Source organism: Geotrypetes seraphini, chromosome 14 (genome assembly GCF_902459505.1).
Source record: "Geotrypetes seraphini chromosome 14, aGeoSer1.1, whole genome shotgun sequence".
NCBI lineage: Eukaryota > Metazoa > Chordata > Amphibia > Gymnophiona > Dermophiidae > Geotrypetes > Geotrypetes seraphini.
The window spans coordinates 34438366-34457362 of record NC_047097.1 but is presented as its reverse complement, the minus strand read 5'-3'; the positions used below and the strand labels follow the sequence as shown (position 1 = coordinate 34457362).

The following is an 18997-nucleotide window of genomic DNA, read 5'->3' as shown; positions in this document are numbered from 1 at the left end:
TTCAAGTGTGGTCTGACCAATGCTCTATAAAGCGGCATTATAATACCTTCCGATCTACTCGTGATTCCCTTCTTTATCATGCCCAACATTCTATTTGCCTTCTTTGCCACCGCTGCACATTGTGCTGATGGTTTCAGGGTCCTATCTATCAGTACCCCCCACTACAACTATTATTATGAGTTTTATTGCAGTGTTTTGTAACAAATGCAAACATCGTAGTTCCTCATGTTGGATCCCTAACAAGTGAATTACAGTAATCAATATTAGTAATAATCATAGAAAGGACCATAATTCTTAAAGCTTCTGAAGAGGACAATGATCTTACTGAATGAATCAAATGCATCTTCTGGAAGCATTTTTTTGAAATAGATATAATATGATCTTTAAAAGACATTGTTGTCTAAAATTATCCCCAGTATTTTCAGAAATACAGTCCATTTTATTAGAGCACTCACCATTTTCATTTTGGGCATAAGAATCAGAGTCCCTTCTATTGAATATAATCCCTTTGTTTTGGGTGGTTGTTGTTTTTCTGGGTTTAATTAAATTTTATGAGCTATTAGTCAATTCACAATCTTCTCTAATTTCTGGTTAAATAAATTGATCTCTGTATAAGTGTAGTCACTGAATGTGGTCAGTATCTGAAAATCATCAACCTAGGCAAAGGCTGTTAAGTCAAGGGACTGAATGAATCCAAGCAATGGCAGTGCCATAAATATATTGAATAAAATTGTGTGATTATGTAATCGGGCCGAGCGGCCATTATCCATCACACACCTATCCCCAGGCACTGTTAAAACAAGAACACAAAACATAACACTGTTATTAACACACTTCTAAAACACCTGACCAGGTCCCTCCAGCTCTTCACAGTCATCTCTGAATCCTCCTTGGTCATCTCTGGGTCCTCCCTGACCCTCACTGGCCCACCAGATCTTTTGGTAGCTTCTGGTACCATTACTAGTCTCTCCACTGGCCACCACCTACCTGCCAGTCCCTCTGCCAGCCACTTGCCAGTCACCTTTGGCCAATGCTCTCAGAGTCCACAGGCTCTTGGGTCTTCTGGCAGCTCCCAGTACCATTATCGATCTACAGGCTGCTTTCTCTTGGATCTTCTGACAGCTCCCAGCACCATTACCGGTCTCTCCACTGGTTGCCACTAATCCCACCAGTCCCTCCACCGGTCACTCACCAGACTCCCTCAGTCTTAGACATCAGACTTCTCCAGCTCTTCTGGCTGCTTGTAGGGCCATCACCGGTCCTCTGTTCCCCAGCCTTTTGGACACTTTTCACTGGTCCCTCCACTGGTCATCAAGCCTGAGCCCTCCCTGGACTCTATTGGGCCCTCCAGTTACTCCTTTATCCAGACTCAATTGCACTTGCTCGGTTGTCTTTTCCCAGATTCACACACTAAGGACTCTCCCAGTCCCTTAGTTGTCTTTTTCTGGTCTTATGCCCTGTGGACTCCTTCCAGTTGCTAAATCTTCACATGCCCTGAGAACTCTTCCAGTATCTCTCCTAGTATCTCACTCTCCTAGTATCTCACACATCCACCAGGTCCTCTACTGGTCATCAAGCTTGAGTCACCCTTGGACTCCAAGCTCTACCAGGCAAGTGGTCTATCAAGCTTACTGAGGGTTAGACCAAATCCAGCATACTTCCCCTTGAGATCACCCGGCTCCTGAAGGAGTTTCTGTTCTTCTCAGCTCTTTGCTCTAGAACTGTCCTTTTCAACACTCTACTTCACTCAGGGTGAATGGACTGCTCCCAGCAGCCTTTGCAGGATCTTTATGCAAATGATCTCCATACACCACTATTCAGGCTTCCTCTGCTGGCTCATAACAGGAACTTCACCCTGTTACAAATTGGTACCAATAGAGAGCATTGAAGAATTCCACAGTTGAAAGTATAAAGATTTGAATATGAAGAGGCCCATTGAACTATATTCTTGATTAGTCATATATGAATTGAACTGTGAGAGAACTACTTTTGAAATTCCTGTTGGTGAGAGTCTGGAAAGTAACAATGTGTGATCAATGATGTCAAAAGCAGCTGATACATTTAAAGATAACAATATAACAGCTTTATTTTGATGTGAGTGTGGATATTGGTCAATAATGCTAAAAGTGCTGTTTTAGGTACTGTGACCTTTATGAAATCCAGTCTGATTGAGGTGAAGGACATTTGTCTTGGTTTAAAAAAAAAGCATTAAATTGTTGAGTTACAAAGTGTTCAGCAATTTTGGATAGAAATAGCAAATTATCCAACAAACAATAATCAAGACTATAGAATTACTAGTTGATGCATCTTTAATAGCCTTGTTCCATTCTGAGGGCAGTTCCCACAATTGTGAACTTGTTTGAATCATTTAAGCTATATAAGGAAGGAAGACCGTATTCAAAAGGTAGATGAAGTACAAAGTGTCCAAGTTTCTAAGTTTATTTAAAAATTTTCTATCCCGCCCTAGAGAAAACCTTCAAGACAGGATGTTTCAGTTAGTATTTACGACTCTACCAGCCATACTGGTTATGGAGAACAAGGGATCCTTTCTAAAGAGTGATGCCTTTTAATTAGATCAGCACAAGAAGTATCTCAAGATGATATAGGAATGCACTTTTCAGACAGAATAGATCTTATTAGAGATGTGCACTAATTAGCATGACTTATAAATTTTAGAATGCACAACATTGATTTCTTGAACCTTAACTTGCACACTAATGTGCCTATAATAGGTTTGCATCCATTGAACGATCTAACTTATTTATGTTCAAATCTGTTTTATTGTGAACGTGAAAAGAACAAAGAACAAGAAATACAACAAGATCAAAGGAATCAACATCCAACAATACATAATTTTCAGAAACAGTCAAAGGACCCCCCCCCCCACCTCCCCCACCCCACCCAGCCACCACTCCCACCCCCAGTGCAACCTCTCCCCTGGGGTCCCCCTCCAGAAATATACAAAAGATGACCAAAAGGTCTCCCTAATGCCAAAGCCCGTACTCTTGTGGCCCTTGGGCTATGTCAGGAGGAAACCCCTTTCCCATCAAAAAAAAAAAAAAAAAAGAAAGGGGCAGGCAGTGACTGACCATGAAAGCATTCTACAATAGCACTAATTACTTTTCACCAAGTTGGGAGATAGTGTGTGCTCCCAACTGCAGATTGACTGAACTGGAATGGAGACTATTCCAGCACAGGGCTGGAAAGCAGTTCCCTCACCTATGTCTCAGGGGATATCCTTGATAAAGCTTGTATAGCGAAACATGTTGGTGTTAATCCCCTGCTAGAGACCACATGACTAAGCTAAGTGATATGCTTAAAAATTATTTCAAAATGTGAATATTGAAGTTTGACACATATAGAACAGACAAAAGTTAAGAAAAATACAAATAATATAATATAAACGATCGATCCAGTGACGAATTGACATGTAAAGCTTGGAGCAATGAGATTGTTTTGAGCTCCAAGTGGTGTCACTGAGGATCGGGGTAAAATCTATTAGTACTCCAGGGCATGAAAGGGGTGACTAAGTTTTGGTCCATCCTTTGAGTTGGTCTATATTGACCATGAAAGCAAGCATGGGGAACACTAGCAAAGCTAAGCAAGAGGATTCAAAAGGAGGCTACAACCTCTAGGAGGTAAGGAATCCAGATAGACTCCCCAAATCAGCAGGTAGTTACGCTGCCCTCGAAGGCGACCAACCTCTTCTCGGGCCTCCCAGAGATCGTTCTAATTTATTTAAAATAATTTATAGCTCGCCTATCCACAAATTTAGACGAGGAATAAAAATACATGCGTAATAGAAACAAACACAAAACGACATTACAAGCAGAATATAAAAGAAAGAACAAGCATTACCAAAACTTGCCGCAAAAAACATACTTAATAAAAACAAGCATAAATCAGTATAACAAGCGGAATAAAATTCAAACATTCTCAGACTTTGCCCCCAAAAAGCGCTCATACAGCAAAGTCTTCACCCCTTTCCTAAAATGTAAAAGCATATTAGATTGGTGCAAAAATAACGGAACAGCATTCCAAAGCATTGGACCCTGGGCCGAAAGCATTGACTTCCGGTTACTCCGAAGGCGCACCAGAGTCAAAGAAGAAACTTCCACCAATGAAGCTCACGAAGTATCGGAACGGTGTGGTCATACTTCGAGGCATGCACAATAAGATGCGCTGCAGCATTTTGAGCTAGCTGTAATGCTCGCAAAACATATTTGGGCAGACCCAAATAAATGGAATTACAAGCAGAAGGGTAATCAACAATGTGACAACAGAACGAAAATTATCCCCAGAAAGACAGTCACGTAACCTCCGTACGAGGTATGCGAATTAAGCTTTGTTTCTATTAAACAGATTGTGTGACACAAACCGAAAAAAGTCTGAAAATCATGGGAAAAGTCTACAAATTGCCCCAAAACATAACAGATCCCCTGATCTCATCTAAAAAGACCAACTCCTTGTGCTACATCACCCTCAACGAACCGTGTTGAGAACTCAGGGCCTGATGTTTAACCGTAGTAATCAACAATTAAGTAAAATGGCAGTTGCTATGATTCAAATGAAATCCGATATTAATGAACCCCGATATTCCGTGCCAGCACCCAGATAATGGCTGGCGTTGAACATCTGGTCGCAACACTGACCTGGAAGTACTATTCAGTTACAGAGGCATAGCCAAACACCCAGTTTGGGGTGGGCCAGGATCTCAAGTTGCATGGGCAGAGCTCTCCCGCTCCTCCCTGGGCGATCCAAATCGCGCCTCCAGCATTCCATTACCTCAGGCAGCCCTTCTCTCACCCGGGCAATCTAGCCCCCAGGCACTCTGGCGTCTCAAGTTACCCTTTTCCTGCCTGGGTGATCTGCTGCCACCCCCTAGCACTCCGGTATCTCAAACCCACTGCTGCATACCATTTTAGAGAGCAGATCTTCGCCGGCAGCAAACAGTGTGACTGATACTTCCTGCGCGGCTGATGCAAGAAGCATGTAGCAGTCATGCTGCTTGCTGCCGACAAAGATCAGCTCTCTAAGAGGTACACGGCAGGAGAGATTTGGGGAGTTTTTAGCTGGTAGGGCGGCTACTGGATGGGACTGAGGCCAATGTTGGTGGGCCTGGGCCCACCTGTGGCTATATCACTATCCAGTTAGCAGCCATATTGAGGTGTCCATCTAGAAAATAGGTTTTGAAAACAGTGAATTTTTGAACATGAGCCCCATAGCCAGCAGCATTACTGAATATCGCTCTTGTTGGCTCTTACCCAGTTAGCAGTGGCCTTTGAATGCTGGCCCTCAGAAACAGGATTAGCTCAAAATGTTTCTAATTACTTGGATTTACTAGGCTGTTCTGCAGCTTTATCAGGTCTTTCAGATATCTCAGAATTTGAGTCCTCTTCCCATTAAACTGAAACTATTAACACTGAGGAGTTATTTTCCTGTAAATGTTTAAAGATCTATAAACTCTATGACCCATGAAACGTAGGGAATTACGTCGGGCATTTTGGATTCTTTTACCTGTGGAGGGTGATGTTAGGTGAATGTGCTCGACAGTACTGGAGCCCCTTTCCTCATTATGTAATATCTTCAAATGTGCAATATTAGTCTAAGACTGTCAGTCTCTGATATAGTGCCAGCTAAAAGAAAAGGCTAAAAAGTCAATTTGCAGATCCTGCCAATTCCATTGCATTATCTGAAAGCCTAAATACTTTCCAACTCTAATTCCATTTCATTCAGCAGTCACATTATAGGGTTACCATATAGCTCCAGAAAAAGGAGGACGGCTTGAGACATCCAGGTTTTTCTTCCATTGAAAGCAATAGGAGTAAGGCGGACAGACTGAGACATCTGGGTTTCACTTCCCATGAAAGCAATGGAAGTAAAAGCCGGATGTCTCAATCCGTCCTCCTTTTTATCTGGAGCCATACGGTAACCCTACATGCACAGCATAATAGCAGGCACAGGTTCAAAATCAAAAACTTTATTCAAAGGCATACCAGCAGAACAGGCATTAGCAGGGCAGGATTAATTCATCGAGGATCCCTAGACACACAAGTACACTGGGCCCCCCTGCCCCGCCCCACCCCACCATGCACCCAGACAGAAACAGGAAGCTGCGTCAGAGGGAAGCTTTGGCAAGCAGCACCGCTTGCACAATTACAGTTCCCGTTGCCTTTCTTACCCACGTTGCTTGCTTGTCTTATTTTCCGTCGATTGGAGGGGGGGCATCTTTGTCAATTGGGGTGGGGCCTGTTTTGCCGATCGATGCTGGAGGGGCCCATCGCCATTTGGAAGAAACAATGTTGATGCCTTCCTTCATCGGGCCCCCCTGACCATTTCGGTCCCTAGGCATGTGCCTACTTGGCCTAATGGTTAATCCTGCCCTGGGCATTAGTAAACCCTACATGCACACAGACAAGATGATCATCTGTCCATCTGAAAAGTACAAGCTCTGGAGCAGGAGTCCTTTGTCATGAACTTTGGTTGCAAATCCAGGCCAATACAAAACCCCCATGTCTGCGTGAAATATATGTACTCAAAGCAGTGCAGGTGCTATGTTAGTCTACTTTAAAGGTAATAAATAGAAAGAAAACAAAAGAAAGACAAGGTATTATGAGGGTGGTTTGAAAAGTTTGGTAAATAAAAAAGCAAGTTAAACAAGGTCTCCATTGAGGGCTATACACATAGTCTGGCGAGTTTCCAGTTTTGTCGTATTGTAGGAAAAATAGCTTACAAAAAACTAAAAACTCACTGGACTAAGGGCTCCTTTTACTAAGGTGTGCTTAGCGCGCGCTACAATGCCGCACATGCTAAACCAGGGGTGCCCATACTTTTTGGGCTTGCGAGCTACTTTTAAAATGACTAAGTCAAAATGAACTACCAACAATAAAATTTTTTAAAAACACAAAGCACACTGTACGCAGAGAAAATGTTAATTATCATTCCTATTCCGGGGGTTTTTCAAAGAGGTCAAGGCAGATGATTCTATGCACTGTCACCTCAGTAACAACCATACAAAAATAGCAGTTTTTAACGCAGGGAGCTGCGCTGAATGCCCAGTGCTGCTTTCGACGCTCATAGGCTCCGTGCGCTAAAAACCGCTATTGCAGTTTTGTAAAAGGGGGCCATAGTGCAAAATATAGACAGCAGATATAAATTCAGACACATTTTGATCACTAAATTGAAAATAAAATCATTTTTCCTATCTTTGTTGTCTGGTGATTTTATGAGTCTCTGGTTGCACTTTCTTCTTCAGACTGTGCATCCAATATTTCTTCCCTTCTTTCAGCCTGTATGCTTCCTCTCCTCCACAGCTCATTCCCTCCCCTAACTTTTTCTTCCTCTTTCCCTGCCTTTTCTTTTTTCTCTCTTCATGCCCCCTTTCTTTTTCTCTGTTTCCCTTCTTTCTTTCTGTCTCCCTGCCTGCCCCCTTTCTTTCTTTCTCCCTGCCCTCCCCCAAGCCACTGCCGCCACCATCGGGGAACAGGCCCCAAAGCCGCTGCTGCCCCAAGCTCTCCCTGCTTCCCTGCGTTGGGCCGATCAGCATTCCTCTCCCCGATGTCAATTCTGCCGTCAGAGAGGAAGTTCCCGCCCAGAGAGGCAGCGATTGGCTGGCCTGAACTTCCTCTCCAACGGCAGAATTGACGTCGGGGAGAGGAAGGCTGATCGGCCTAGTAGATCGCCAAGGCAAAGTGAGTCTATCGCAATTGACCTATTGGGCACCCCTGCGCTAAATGCTAACGCCTCCATAGAGCTTGTGTTAGTATTTTTCATTTAGCGTGGGGTTTGCACGCGCTAATCTTCAGCGCACACTAAAAACGCTAGCACACCTTAGTAAAAGGAGCCTTCGATGGAGACTACCTTGTTTAACTTGCTTTTTTACCAAACTTTTCAAACCACCCTCTTAGCTCGTTTTCCTATTGGACTTAACACATTTTACCCCTCCTTTACAAAGTCGTGCTAGCGTTTTTAGCGCCTGCCACCTCGGTAACAGTTCCAAACCTCACAGACCTCCAATGAGCATCCGAGCTGTTACCAGCACGGCCGGCACTAAAAACACTTATTCCATCTTCTAATGGTCTGGGAATCCCTGTCAGCTCGGTTTTCTCGTCATCGTAGTAAGATCTTGCCCGTTTGGGCGCCTTATTTGGATACTTTACCCCAGTGTTTCCCAAACCTGTCCCGGAGGACCCCCAGGCCAGTCGGGTTTTCAAGATAGCCCTAATGAATATGCATGGAGCAGATCTGCATTCCTGGCATCTCCATTATATGCAAATCTCTGTCATGCATATTCATTAGGGCTATCTTGAAAACCCGACTGGCCTGGGGGGTCCTCCAGGACAGGTTTGGGAACCACTGCTCTACCCCCTCTGATTAAAAGCCAAGTAATCAACCGGTGGCGGAAGCCAATGGTATCCGTGTTGCCAGTGGGTTAAGGGTGGGACCGGGGTGGGGGTGGGGTGGCTGGATGGAGGGGTGGGGGGGATTCTACTGTTAGGTGGGGTTTGTCAGAGTCTGAGTATAAGAACCCAACCTGGACTCTACCGGTCTCCGCCCGTTTGGGTGGTTTGTTGTTTTCTTTCTGTATACTGAAAATGCTGTATCAGCTGCTCTGTTTGGACTTTATCGTTTAATAAACTATTTTGAAAAAACAAACAAAAAACCCACTAGCGCAGCTTTGTAAAGGAGGGGGTTTATAAGGTTTTAAAGGAAGAACCTTCTTCTTCAGAGCTCTGCCTCTGAAAATATCTAAAATGTATTTAGTCCAATATATTGGTATCACCTTATTTTCCTTTCTTTCTTTTTAGTTCTCTGAACTATATGTGTCAGGGGGCCGTGTTTAATATTACACAGAAAGATACAAGAAGTTCGAGCAGGTTAGGCCAGGGATAGGGAACCCCGGTCCTCGAGAGCCGTATTCCAGTCAGGTTTTCAGGATTTCCCCAATGAATATGCATTGAAAGCAGTGCATGCAAATAGATCTCGTGCAGATTCATTGGGGAAATCCTGAAAACCCGACTGGAATACGGCTTTTGAGGACTGGAGTTCCCTACCCCTGGGTTAGGCTATCACAAATGATCACCGTCATAAATACAGGGTTGCCTTTGCTACTTCAGACACTGATATGACCCTACAGTTTTATATTTGCATTTTGCATCCTGCAAGACAGCCAATTGCAGCTCCTTCCCTTTGGTTTGCATCCTGCCACCCAATGATCATCTTTAGAGGTCACAGCCACTAATTGCATAAGAGAGACACCTGAAGCAGCAGCTGCCAGTATTTCCCTGAGCACCAGAACTAAGATGCATTCCGCCAATCAGACAAATCTAATAGACCTTCGAAAAATCCCAGCAAACACAGTGAGAGAGTTGTCTGCAGAGCTTCCGATCAAACACCAGTTCCAAAAGGGGCTTTCAGTTCCATACCTTGCCTCTCAGATTCTAGATATATTCTTTCCATTCAAATGTTTTTTTTTTTTTTGGTCCAAATGAATATAAGAAATAAAACCAGTCCCTACATCTTCATAAGCCTATGATGATGATGATTAATATGTGTTTGGCATGTGTCATCTTGATGCCTTTTACTGTATTTGGGTTTCCTGAATGGATGCTGTCTGGCAAGGGGGTGTGGCCAGCAAGGTAAAATACTGTAAAACAGGCTACACATGATCAGCCATATTCTTATTGCAAATGATCATCTATGACAGATTGCTCTCCAGACTCAACGTGACACCCCCCAAACCCTTTAATTTAGCTCCCCCCCCCAAGACATTCAGAGAGTTTTCCAAGAATAGCATTTCCTTATAGAAGACCGGGCTGTTCCTCGTTGAATGCCCTCCCCCCTCTTGAAGTGATTCCCGAAGATGGGCTTTCAGTGAATGACAGCAATGATTTATAAATAATTTATAACCGTAATTAAAGCTGTAGCTTTTCTTTCTGTCTTGCATACTACAGTACATGCATTTAAACCATTAGCTCGGAAAAGAATGAATGAAATGTCCGAATTTGAGATATCCCTCACCCTTATACTATAAAAGCATAGTTGGGGTGGGGGGGAAGCAAAATGACATGGGGGGAAACCATGCACAGTTTTAGGGAAATGCTTAAAATCTATTCAACTCTCAGTCTCAGTGAACTTAAACGCATCGGAAAATCGCCGGCGCTGAACAGTTACTCGCTGTTGAATACATTAGACCAATATTTCTTGAAATTAAGTTATGGAAGAGACAAAATAAAGCAAAGCATTAAATCAATCAGCAGAGCATGAAGTTGCACCTTCAGGGCAGTGAGCCAGCAGTTGCAAAGATCATCATCCACATTAAATCGCCTAAAACGGACAAAGTCCACTAGTGATCAAAGTAAAAGAAATACATAAAAACTATAAAACCTCCCAAACATTCCATTATATTATAAAATGTCATCAGCAAAAAAAAAAAAAAAAAAAAATGACTAGGAACTCTAAAAACTTCCTCTCCTTTCATCCTAAAGCTCCAGCTCTTTTTTGGATTAATTAAATTATTTCGGGAGCACTTTCAGATTTTTTTTTTTTTTTCTTCAAAGGCAGAAGAGGAAATAAACATGAAAGCACAACAAGCAGTTCAGATCTCATTCTCCCCCTTCTGCTTCAGGGAAGTTAAACAAAAGAAAGCTTCCAAAGTTTCTGGGATAATTTATTAGGGGGCGGGGGAGCTTTTGTTCTTCCTCTGACAGCTCCAATCCCCGGTTCTATTGCCTGTGGTTTAAAAGCTGGATCCCTGCCACCTCCCCCCATCAGCCTGCTTTACCTCTGCTGCTGCTGCTGCTACTGGAGTGGCTCTGCCTGCGGACCCCGGCCGGCTGCTTGCCTTTCCGCAGAGGTTCCAGACTGGTCAGGGCATCCCTGGCGCTAGCGGCTGCCTCAGAGACGTCGCTGCCCGGCTCCCTGGCTGGGTCAGGGACTGCTGGAACAGACTCCATGTTTTTCTCACTGTAGACTGCTCGGAGATGGCGAGCTCTTAGACTCCCTCTATCTTTATTTCAGTGCAACTCTATGGTAGAGAGAGGAGAGGGTGAAAGAGAGAGCAGAGAGCAGAAAATGGGATGCGAGCCGTGAGGGGGCTACATCCGTAGGTCCGGGCACCCCGGATTTCGTGAAGTAGGATATATTGAATAAAAGACCTTTGCAGCATCCCACAACAACTGCAGGGCTTCAGTTCCTTGTACGAATTGCCATCGTCAGCTGCACGGGGCAGTTTTGTGATGTTGCTGTTACCCCCCCTCCACCCTCCCAGGTTTCCCCATAGCTGCCAGTGATGTCAACAGCCTGTACTGCTGGCTCTACGCAATATCCTCGGGCTGCATCCCTTGCATCTTTTCCCCTTTCAAAACCCCTCATCCCAGATTCTTCCATTACCATTATGCACATCTCCCTCCGTATTCGCTGCGATAAGGGATTGACAGACTTGCGAATAACTTTTCGCATGTTATTTGTGGTTTTCTATTAAAAACCTTCGTGAATGTGGTGAAACCGTGAATAACCTGGCGGGGAGACCTGGCCTGCTCCCGAAGGAGAGGCAAAACACGGCAAAGAAAGTGCCGGGAATTGGCCATTTTTCCCTGTAAACGCTTGGCATCAGCGATTTCTCTATTGAAGCTGATGTAATTTTTTTTTGGGGGGGGGAGGAGGCAGCAAGCTAAAAAAACATGAATAATCGAAACCGCGATTACTGAAACCACAAATACAGAGGGAGAAGTGTAGAATGTGTTAGAGCGCCAGGCTGGCAATCAGGGGAGCCGGTTCAAGCCTCCCTGCTGCTCCTCGTGATCTTAGTCAACTCACTTAACCCTACATTGCCCTTCAAAGACAAGAGAAATACCCAAAGCACCTGAATCTAACTCACCAGACTGTGACCTGAATTGACCACTGTTGGAAATAGAATACTGAGCTAGATGGACTTTGGGTCTGACCCAGTATGGCTATTCTTAAGTTCTTATGTTATCTTCTTACCTTGAGCTACTATTTAAAAAGTGTGAGATAAATCCAAATAATCATTTATATGGCACATTTAGCTATAACCGAAACTTGCAACATTCACCACCCAGCTGGCATTACCTTCCACCCTTATTACTAATTATCCACCCCACCCTCCTTATACTAAGCCATTCTAGAGGTTTCTACCGCAGCCCAGGGCGCTAAATGTTCCAACGCTGCTCCAACACACATAGAATTCCTATGAGCACTGGAGTATTTAGCACTCCGGGCCAGGGTTTCCTAAGTAAAAGATCATACCAAGTTTACAGTGACAATACACATTCCTTCAGCTGGGTAAACGCATGTGGAGTCCCGCAGGGCTCTCCCCTGTCCCCCACTCTGTTCAACATCTACCTGGCTGCACTAGGGAACCTATTGCAAAGCCTGAAAATCAAATTCTACATTGACGACATTACCATAGTCTTTCCCCTAACCAGCGTAACTCCTGAGAGAAAAAGTCACCTGGCATCTATCCTTAAGCAAATCGAACTATGGATGTCCGACTTCAAATTGAAACTCAACTCAGATAAAACCAAATTCTTCCTGGCTAGTCCAAACGACAAAATCAAAGACTCAACAATCTCCTTGAACGGTCAAGTCTTTCCCATCACAGATTCCATAAAAATTCTAGGAGTGACGCTAGACCGCAACCTCACCTTTGAACCTCACACCGACTTACTAGTCAGAAAATGCTTCTCCGCCTTATGGAAACTAAGAACCATCAGAAAATACTTTGATGCATCCTCATTCCGTTTACTGGTGCAATCCTCCATCCTGAGCTTACTCGACTACTGCAACATTATCTACTTGGGATCCATAAAAAAAAACCATTCAAAGACTACGTATCATCCAAAATTCAGCAATTCGACTGATCTTTGGGCTAAAAAAATGGGAACACATAACTCCCTACTACCAAAAGCTCCACTGGCTGCCCCTGGAAGCAAGAGTGCTGTTCAAGTTTGCCTGTCTCTGTTTCAAATCCATTCATGGTTCGGCCCCCTTATACTTGGTTCCCCATTTTACCTTAGATTGTCCATCCAGACCCACTCGCAGAGCTCATCTCTTCAGCCATCCAACTCTAAAGGCCTGCCGTTACAAAAGATACCTGAACAGAACTCTAGCCTTCCAAGCAGGTCATCTAAATGATTGGCTGAGCAATATTATCTCACGTTCCTCATCCTACCTAAACTTCAGAAAATTATTAAAAACTAACCTATTTAACCGATTTGTAGCCTAAGACCCCTTACGTGACCCTTGCCCCCTAAGTTCTCTTTTTTCTTACCTTGCTTCCCGCTCACTGTACATTTGACCCCTTATATTGTACCTGTTCCATGCTTACATATATTAATTGTATCTGTATCTGCTGATTGTACCCATTCGCTGATTGTCCAGCCCTTATTTATTGTAAACTGCCTCAAACTATTACGGCTTTGGCGGTATATAAGAAATAAAATTAGTAGTAGTAGTAGTAGTAGAAACCTCTACTGTAGCTTAATAAAAGGGGGTTATAATTCTTAGCAGTGTTCTCTTTTTCCCCATCATCCAGCCATAGAGCGCCAGGTGTCAAGGATTTTCTTTAACATGCAACTATGTATAAAGTTTCAAGTTTCAAGTTTATTAGGATTTGATAAGGGCAGCCATACCTCTCTAGAATTCTTTCTAGCTTCAGTTAAAGACGAACTCCAACCCCACCCACTAGGCATCTTGCTTCTCTACCGCCCTCCTATCACCTGGAATAAATCCTCTGAACTTGTCCTAGAGACTATAACAAGAGTCTTCCTAAAATTCCAGAGACTACTGATCATAGGAGATATTAACCTCCACCTTGACGATAACACCAGCATGGACACAACTGAATTTAAAGACTTCCTCACCTCCCTTGGCTTCACCACTCCTCCACCCACACCTACCCATGATAAAGGACATAAACTAGACATCATCAGCTTCCTCGACCTGACTGAGCACAAAACTTCTGCCGAAGAGGCCCGCTGGGACCTTGTCCCGTGGTCTGACCACCTTCTAGGCTCTTTCTGTCTCCCCATCTTCATGTCTCATCTAGGTACTCCACCCCGGCCCACAAAATCTATCACCTACCGCAAAAAAATCACGAGCGAATTGTTCTGGACCCAATTTCTTAACCAACTTCCCCCTTCTCCTAAACACACAGGCCCAGAGTCCAACTGGCATAATTGGGTTACCCTTTCCGGGACTACCTACCACGCTCTGGCCCCTTTATCTACAAAATCTATCTCCCACTCCCACAAAGCCCCCTGGTACCTTCCATATCACAGGGAACTAAAACAGAATTGTCGAGCCCTGGAACGGAAATGGAAAAAATCGAAATCCCCCTCAGACAAACAATCCTGGCGAGACAACATCAAGTGCTATAACACTACTAAAAAAAGCAAGAAAGAATTTCTATGGAGATAAAATCACCAGATCAAAAAATCAAAATAGTACTCTGTTCTACATCTGGCGAAACTTAACCTCAAAAAACGACTCCACCTCTCCCCTCTCCCCTCCTTCCGCAAACGACTTAGCCAAATTTTTCAATGAAAAGATTTCCACCATAAGGAGCTCTTTCCCCTCAGCAGTCTCTTACAATTCTCTTCCTCCCAATGACTCAAACCCTATCCCAGCAGATAGATCCTGGACGACATTTGAACCCATATCTGAACCCCAGATCTCTAAACTCTGCCTCAGACTGAAATCCTGCAAATGCATCTTAGATCCTTTCCCATCCCACCTTTATGAAAACATTCCTGCACAGGCCATCTCCTCCCTTACGAGACTCATTAACTCTGCTCTACTATCAGGCTTGTTCTCCACAAAAATGGGCCACATTGCCTTGTCACCTATTCTGAAAAAAGCCGATCTCGACCCCTCCCTACCATCAAACTACCGTCCCATAGCAAATATCCCTCTACTTACCAAACTTCTAGAAACCATAGTTGCTACCCAGCTCTCCTCCTATCTCGAGAGATTCTCCATTCTTCACCCCTACCAACATGGCTTCAGACCCTGCTTTAGCACTGAATCCCTCCTAGTTTCCCTAATTTCAAAGGTACAACAACTACACTCACGTAACAAATTCGCTGTCCTACTACAATTCGATCTTTCCGCTGCTTTTGATGTCGTCCATCATGACATACTACTTTACCAACTTTCCGAGATTGGAATCGACTCCACCGTCCTAATGTGGTTCTCAAACTTCTTACGCTCCCGTTCCTACACCGTCAACACAAATGGCACCATGTCCACTCCTTGGACTCCATCTTGCGGTGTCCCTCAAGGATCACCCCTTTCCCCTATTCTCTTTAACATCTACATGTCCTCCCTGAAACTCTTTCAACTATCCCCTCTGGAAACAATCTACACTTATGCAGATGACATCCTTGTCCTCCTTGAGACTGACCAGAACCTCACCAACCTCCACGAAAACATTACAGCTTGCATAATGAGACTCCGTGCCTGGTCCCTCTCGGTATAGATGAAACTAAACGAATCTAAAACAAAACTACTCTGGCTCGGCCCAAAATTCGAACACCTGCCCACACTTTTCACACTACCCACAGGCGATACACTACAGCTCGAGTTCTCATGCAAGGTCCTTGGTATCACTATCGATTCCTCTCTCTCCCTCAATGACCACCTCAACTCCTTGGCAAAATCATGCTTTTTCAGCCTTCACATGCTGAGGAAAGCTAGATCCTACTTCAGCCAACAACATTTTGCCATCCTTGTCCAATCCATCATCCTCTCCAAACTAGATTACTGCAACGCCATCTACTTAAATCTATCAAAAAAAAGTATTCTAAGACTCCAGCTAATCCAGAATACTGCAGCCAAACTGATCTTCTCAAAACGCAAGTCTGACCATGCCTCCCTACTCCTTGCCAAACTTCATTGGCTCCCAATAATCTCCAAAATCCATTTCAAATGTTCCTGCCTGACTTTCAAGATCATTCACGGAATCCTGCCTCCTCTTATCCCACTGTCTTTCAACTCCTCCAGTCCCAACTCCTCCAGAACTGCCCAAAGGCTTAAACTAGCCTTCCCCTCTCCACGCGGCATCCACTATTCAGGCAAACTGGGAAAATCCCTTCTCTTCAAAATCACAGGTCTTTGAAACGACCTCACCACCCCGCTGCGGAACCTGAGCTCCCTTCAGTTATTCCGCAAACAACTGAAAACCTGGCTTTTCAGCAAATTGTAGCTCTATCCTTCCCCCCCTTTTTCTCCCCCCTTCTACACATAAGTTCATGTAATCCTTTTTCTTCTTCTCTACCCACTATTTTAAGTTCTTGTAAACCGTGTCAAGCTCCATTCTCATGATGCGGTATATAAACTTAAGGTTTAGATTAGATTAGATTAGATATACCGCTTATCAAGGTTATCTAAGCAGTTTTTACAATCAGGTACTCAAGCATTTTCCCTATCTGTCCCGGTGGGCTCACAATCTATCTAACGTACCTGGGGCTATAGAGGACTGAGTGACTTGCCCAGAGTCACAAGGAGCAGTGCGGGGTTTGAACCCACAACCCCAGGGTGCTGAGGCTGTAGATCCAACCACTGCGCCACACACTCCTCAGAACACACTATAGCAGCTAATTTTTATACCAAGACCTCAAATGCCCAAGGCACTACTTGTACTTGTTTCGTGTCCTTGCTGGGGTGACGTGTTCATCATCAGAAGAGCTCTTCCTTAAATTATTTACAGCACCACATAGATGCATTAGGGCAGGGCTGCCCAAGTCTGGTCCTCGAGATCTACTGGCAGGCCAGGTTTTCAGGATATCCACAATAAATATGCATGAGAGAGAGATTTACACACCAAGAAAGCAGTGCAGACAAATCTCTGTCATGCATATTCATTGTGGATATCCTGAAAACCTGGCCTGCCAGTAGATCTCGAGGAGCTCTGCATTAGGGTATAGCCTGCATTAAAAAAATTAACAAGACCGATGATGAACATGTAACCCCAGCAAGGACACAAAACAAGTAGTGTCTTGGGTGTTTGAGATCTTGGCATAAAAATTAGCTGCTATTAGTTTGTTTATACATAGTTGCATGTTACATGATTGGTTGAACAAGCTACTTTTCCATACGTTAACAAGGATTTTCTTTAAACACAATCCAAGCCATTCATTTCTCCCTAGTCCACCCCTGTCCCCCTCCCCCCTCAAACTGAATCCTGGCTATGCCCTTAGTTTTAGCAGATGCCCTTTTGGGTTGGTGAGTTGCTGCCCCTAGCACATTTTCTTGGCTTTTTATTTTATTCTAAAATGAAGGTCATCACAAATGTACTCCTTTTGAAAAGGATAGTTGGAAGGCCTTTTTTGATAGTGCATCTAAGTCCAACTTTGGACATATCCCGCAAGACGTCCAAATGTGGGGAAACATCCATTTTTGAAACCGCTAAACATCAAAATGTTGTGGGGAGTTGTTTTTTTTTTTTTGGGGGGGGGAGGGGAATGACCTATTAAGACATTTTGACCTTTAGGATGTCCAACATTTTCGACCATTTTCAAATACAAAAACGTCCATGTTCAAAATGTCCAAATCAAGCTCATTTGAACACGGAAGGGACCAGCATCTTAATGGAGTGGTCATGCAGACATCCCAACATGGCAGTAAGGCACCTTAGAGGTCACTGCTGTGAACTTCACATAAATGGTGCCAGGTACATATTTCACCAGAATCCTCTTTTAGTGTATGGTGATCCCTCCAAAATTCTTCCAAAACCTACAGTATCCACCTGTCTACCACCCCAATAGCCCTTATATCTTCAGGTGTCACCAATATGGCGGAACCATAGGTTCTGGGTGTGTTTTGATGGGCTCACACTTTCCACTATAAATGTAGTGGTTAGAGTGGCTTATGGGACTTGCTACTCCTCTCTAGGTTTACAAGCCCACCCACTAGGCTATTTAAAATATCTATGTGTAGGTCTACTATGCTTTCCTATAACAGGTGCTGCTGTTCTGAAGACAGGTATGTACTTCTGTATTCAGATTTTTGTTGGATTTGAGGGGATCAGTGAGCTCAGGAGAAGTGTGTAGGGGGTCTTTATCACTGCAGTGGTTATGTGGTCCCTTTGGGTACCTTTACAACACTTAAACCCTTTTAAAACAGATCTAACTTAAAACGTATAAGTTCCGTCCAGGACATCTGCCAAAACATTTGATTATCCCTGCGGTTCGTCTAAGTCTAAGCCTGCCCAGAGCCTACCCAAACGCCGCCCCCTAACACTCCTCCCATATTAAGGATAAACAAGTCGTTTCAATAATAAAACTATTAATGCAAATAATATTCATATAGTGGGGGAGTCTTTTATCAATGATAGCCCGTATGTAGGCCACATAACCAAGATTAGTTCTGGTAACTGGCCAAGGGCACTTGAAATTTATAGTCTTCATCCCCGATACTAGTAAGCTAGGATCTTTTTGATCTTGAGTTGGCCTGTTTCTAAGGGACTTTAACATCATATTACACATTTGGGGGGGCTACATTCTATATATGGAGCCCATAAAATCGATGCTAAAAAAAGCGTTATTCAAAAAGCCACACATATCCCCTCTTTTACAAAGGTGTGATAAGCTTTATAGCGCACGCTAAATATTAGCGAGCGCTAAACATGCGCTAAACGCTAATGCATGCATGTTATCCTATGGATGCGTTAGTGGTTAGCGCATGTGTTGATTTAATGCGCGCTAAATCCATGCTAAAACGCTTAGCACGCCTTTGTAAAAGAGGGCCTTAAAGTTTGGCACATTTTATATAGTGCTTATGCCCAGGAACTGAGGCTAAATTTGGGTGCAGCCATTTGCACCAAGAAAAGCGTACATAAATCTAGGCACAGATGCCCGTATTCCAAATTAGGTGCCCATTTCCACAGTTCTTATTTGGAAAAATTTACCATTAGCTGTGAAACACCACTCTTATAATCCTTTTTTCCGCTCCTTGTGACACTGGGCAAGTCACTTAG

The 18997-nt window shown here is 43.8% G+C and overlaps 1 long non-coding RNA gene across 1 annotated transcript in view; it reads right to left on the bottom strand.

Moving 5' to 3' along the window:
- LOC117348374 overlaps positions 1 to 10945 on the bottom strand; it is an 873172-nt gene extending 862227 nt beyond the window's left edge. Inside the window, exon 1 of the long non-coding RNA XR_004536973.1 lies at positions 10784 to 10945. This is a non-coding gene — a long non-coding RNA (uncharacterized LOC117348374). The remainder of the gene's footprint in view (positions 1 to 10783) is intronic.
- Between the last annotated feature and the right edge of the window lie 8052 nt (positions 10946 to 18997).